General features: G+C 40.4%; 1 long non-coding RNA gene across 1 annotated transcript; it reads left to right on the top strand.

The window, feature by feature from the left end:
- The first annotated feature begins 887 nt into the window (after positions 1-887).
- Positions 888-1,335, top strand: LOC146718858 (uncharacterized). Its single transcript, XR_014919180.1, has 2 exons — positions 888-1,117; positions 1,199-1,335. It is a non-coding gene; the product is annotated as an uncharacterized LOC146718858 (long non-coding RNA).
- Positions 1,336-5,117: the final 3,782 nt, after the last annotated feature.

Below are 5,117 nucleotides of genomic sequence, written 5' to 3'. Positions count from 1 at the left end.
AAATACAGGCCATTTACCAGTTTACCATTTAATAAATTGAAGTGTCTGCCAAAAATTATGCCTCTTTGGTCCCATTTCAGTTATGCAGCTCCTGATTTTTGTAACATGGTATGCAAAGGCACAAGTGCATGAGTAAGTACATTTCTAGATTTGGAGCACATATAAATACAGGATCATAGAGTTCCCAAATGGTACAAAACGTGATTGCAGTGACATCAGAAGAGCGGTGTTCTGCAGAATTTTTACTAACATATACAGGGCTTAATTTATCTACAAAACCACAAATACTTTAGAAATTTGTCAAAAATGTTTTTAAAACTAAAAATTATGTTGTTATTCATTAGGCAATAAATTTCAATAAAATTTCAGCCAGCACATTAGACTTCTCTGAAAAGTGAGAAATTAGTCAAGCGCAACATATATATTGAAAAAATGAGATTCTAGGTTCTCTTGTTGGCAGAGTTTGGACCAAATCCCTCAGATGTGGGAAAAGGAAGAATTTCAGAGACCAGATTGATGCAGAGCAGCATCGAGCTGTGTGTCTGAGGTATGTGTTCAGTGTACCTGTACATAAGCGACAAATGCACTTGTTGCCAAATGCAGTGGTCTGATTGGACAAATGTGTTCTGAAAACTTGATCCAACTTGATAAAAAAAAAAAAAATTGCTGCAAATTTGTCCTTGTTAGGTACTGGGTGTGAACTGCTGCATTAAGAACAAGTAAATCTGTCATGGTCCGCGGCCCGGCGTCTGAGGTGCTGATGGGATGCCCACTCCCATGGGCGTGGCCGCTGACTCCACACCTGCATCCCATCCCAGGCGATCACCAGGTGGACCATTTAATCCTGCCCAGCCTGCTGCTCCACGCCAGTCCGTAATCATCCTTCAGCGGTAACGCACACCTACGGGAAAGTCCTTAGGCAATCCTATCCGTGTGAACTAGTACTAACTCTGCCTTGTATACCCAGATCACTGCTCGGCGTGTTTTGAGTCACCAGCCTGTCCACCTGCCTGTCCAGAATTTGGATCACGATCAACCCCAGCCGCCTCGCCCTTTCTGGAGCTTCTCCCCACGGACCCTCACCCCTCCCTCCGGTTCCCTTGGCCCCGCTATCATCGTAAGACGCGTACACTACCTCCCCTCGTATGCTGCCGGTTTACCCGCACCCCAATAATCCTTTTTTCTTTTTCTGTTTCAGCCTCCCACGGTCCCGCTCTCGGCGTTTCCTGCGCGATTCTTCTCCCGGTCCCTCGGTTTCTCTGGTTCCGTGCGTTTTCTCCCTTCTACTCTCCCGGGACACTCTCAGTTATAATAAAGTTTATTTTTTCTCTCGTACCGCTGTGTGTGTGTTCTGCTCCTGGGTCCAGCTTGTGTGTTGAACTTCGGTTCTTGACAAAATCTGAAAATAATTTTAATGCAGAAAATATTTGCATGAATTTTACACATCCAGTGTGTAGAGGTCTTTACCTTCCTCTCTCTCCTTCTGACCAAAAAAATGAAGGAAACATGTTTCATGTTTTTGTGTGATTTTGAATTCCAATTTTGTTCCCACTGACCATTGTTACATTACTTTGTTCTCGTGGTGTATTTCAGTAAAGACTTTCAACTTTAATATTTGATTCAAGATCTAATGTGAGATTTAAATGTTCCCTTAATTGTTTTTGGCGAGTAAACTGCCAGGATCACAAATCCAAATTTCACTTCTATTCACAGCAGTTCCTGGAAGTTCACTGTGCTGCTTTCAAATTACCATCAAGAGTTGCTAACCTGCATTTCCAGAACAATTTACACTGCTTCTCACTGAGCCTACTTTTCATGGAGTGTAAGGATTAGGACCTGGATCAGGTTTGGTCCAGAGTATGCTATCAGACTAATGGCATATTCTCCCAAAAAGGTTACTTGGAGCTTTGTTAGAGCTTATGATGAGCAAATGTGCTCTAAAGAAATAACTTTTCCAGCTCGTTTGTGTTCACAGATGGGTAATGTAGTAAGTTATAAAAGGAAGCAAGGTTGTTTTAAGTTTTAGACTGTTGTAATTCCTTCTTATCAGTCTGCTGTAAATGCCCTTAAAAGCCTTCAGTTGAACCAAATTGCCACAGCAAGAGTCCTATCAGAGACTAGAAAGAGACATCATGTTCTTCCTCTTTTTAAAATCCTTCTTCTCGCATTCAAAGCCTTGAATAATCAAACACCATCTTTTAAAGACATTTAGTATTACATTATCCCAGTAAAGCACTTTGCTGTCAGACTGTGAGCTTACTTGTGGTTCTTAGAGTTTCTGAAAGTAGAACTAGAAGCAGACCTATCAGGTCCAGCTTCCAGTTTGGATTCGGGAGACAGATACCCTCTCTGCTTATGAGATTCTGTTTAAAACTTTCCTTTTTTGATAAAGCTTATCATTATTAGAGGGTATAGGGTAGGATCAGGTGATTTTGAACGATCCCTTAGTTATGGTGCTGTAGGCTCAGGCTGCAGGGGGACCTTCCCATGATACACTGAGCATTTCTTTTCCACTCACCTCTTTTCACTTCCCATGTATTTACTTGCTATTTTTCAGTTTCATTAACTTGGACCTTAAGTTTTTGTCCATGACTTGTGTTGGTATTGTCCTGGTCTCTCTATAATTTTTACTGTTTTTACTCTTCCCTCAACTGATTCTGTTGGAGGTTTGTTTCTGTTAAAGTCGAATTCTCCCCAAAGCCACATGTTTGTTCACAGAGGAGCATCTGATAGTTGATTTTCTCTCTAATTTTGAGTGTCTTTATTTTGCATTATGAAGCAAACTAAAAAGGTGTTTTTAATAAATGGTGGTAGATAAAGTGGGGTCTTTCCACGCTTGTGTTCGGGTTTGCACTGCCTAGCCCTGCAAACCCGAACACAAGCGTGGAAAGACCGGCTCTCCGAAAACGGCATGCGCCTAAACATCAAGAAGACTGAGTACCTTGAATGCGGCCCCCGGACCAACAGTGCCATCACTATCGATGGCGAGCCGCTGACTAAAGTTGCCCAATTCAAGTACCTCGGGTCCCTTGTCACCTCGGACTGCGAAACTCTACCAGACGCCAGACTCCGTGTCAACACAGCGTGGATGAAGTGGCATCAGGTCAGTGGAGTCTTATGCGACAGGAGAATGCCAATCTATCTTAAGGCGAAAGTCTATAAGGTGATTGTGCGTCTTTACAGAAACTCTCTAAATCCTTTAGGTTTCTTTGCTGCTGCTTGGCAACTCTGAATTGAAAATAAAATTAAACTGAGGTGAAGAACAGTCACAGTAGTGTTTAGCTGAGTTGTTTAAACCCACCATAAGGAGGTTTGACCTTTGGAGAGCACTTGCTAATATAAAATTATATGCATATCTAACCTCTATAACCTCTAACTAGGGTAGTAAATAGGATTGTTATTAAAATAAGCGCTAATCACAAAAACCAAGCATGCAGTAACTGGTTATAATTACGGAGCCATTGCTCCAATGGCTCCGTAATTATAACCAGTTATTAAGTTATTATTACATTATTAAGTGCTTTTGTCAATAATATTACATACAAACAAAACTCAAAGCTGTCTCTAAAACTTATTATTCTTTCCACTATTTAAAATACTGTAATAATGGAATTACCGAAAGCTGTACTAAAATTGACATAAATATGATTAATATAAAATTACAAAAATAATAACGTAAATGCATACTCTAATTCTAAAAAGGAAATAAGAGAAAATAATATGTGTGCAAATGCATGCACTGGTTGACCAACGAGTCAGATTTTAAAACGTTTTGTTTAGACTGAGTGGATCCATTATGCATAACATATCCATTTTTTCTTTCTCTTTGTGAGAGGCCATATTCTAACAAAATTACATTTTATTCCTTCCATAAGTTTCCCTCATTTTAAATAGTCTTAGGGATGGGATTTTAAGACCTAACAGTTAAAACTGTCACTGAAAATCTCTTCTCATATATCCCCCTGAAGCTTAAAATACAGATCATTGTTCTCCTTGAACAGTGCTAAGGTTTAAAAGCAGCAATAGCATATAGGTGACCCCTTCTATATGCTCATTGTAATCACATTCACTGACCACTTCATTGTGTTGTACTGGAACTTTTCCACTGCTCATTAACACAAACATCTAATCAGCTAATCACATGGCAGTAACACAATGCATTTAAATGACCTGCTAAAGTTCAAACCAAACAAGAAGTTGGGGAAGAAAGGTGATTGAGGTGACTTTGATTGTTGCTGGTGCCAGATGGGCTAGTCCAAATATTTCAGAAACTGCTGATCCACCAGGATCTTCCCAAACATCTGTAGGATTTACAGAGAGTGGTCACGCACAGAGAAAATATCCAGTGAACCACAGTTCTTTGGCTGAAAATCCCTTGTTCATACCAGAGGTGAAATGAGAATGCCTGGACTGCTTCAAGCTGATAGGAAGGCAACAGTGACTCCAATAACCTCACATTACAAGGAGCCTTTGCAGAAGAGCATCTCTTGCACAATGTGGTAATTTGAAGTGGCAGAAGACCACACCAGCTGCCACTCCTGTCAGCTAATAACAATACAAAACAGTGGTTACAGGTCACACAGGCTCCACAAAAAGATTAGAAAAATGTTATGTGGGCTGATGAGTCTTGATTGATCCTGCAATATTCTGATGGTTGGGAGAGAATTTACCATAAACACTATAGAAGCATGTTTCCATTCTGCCTTGCAGGCTGGTGGTGCTATAGTGGTGTGAGGGATATTTTCTTGGCACTTTCAGCACCTTAGAGCCAACTAAGCATTGCTAAAACACTGCAGCCTGCCCAAGTATTGTTGCTGACCATGTCCATCCATTTAGGATCACAGTGTATCCATCCCTTGGATGCTTTAAGCAGGATAACGTCACGTGTCCAAACTTCAAATCAGCTCAAACTGGTTTCTTAAACATGACAATGAGTTTACTGGACTCAAATGGACTGCACAGTTACCATATCTCAATATAGCTAAGCACCTTTGGGAAGTTTTAGTACAGGACTTTTGCATTATGGATGTGCAGAAAGCAAATTTGCAGAAACTGTGTGATGGTATCATGTCAATATATATAACAAAATCTCTAAGGAATGTTTCCAGCATGTTGTT

This window comes from Copadichromis virginalis, linkage group LG1, assembly GCF_057382275.1.
Source record: "Copadichromis virginalis isolate Kocher_CV1m ecotype Utaka linkage group LG1, C_Virginalis_male_GT1.1, whole genome shotgun sequence".
Classification (NCBI taxonomy): domain Eukaryota; kingdom Metazoa; phylum Chordata; class Actinopteri; order Cichliformes; family Cichlidae; genus Copadichromis; species Copadichromis virginalis.
The sequence above is the reverse complement of the archived record's forward strand: the minus strand, read 5'-3'. Positions and strand labels throughout refer to the sequence as shown.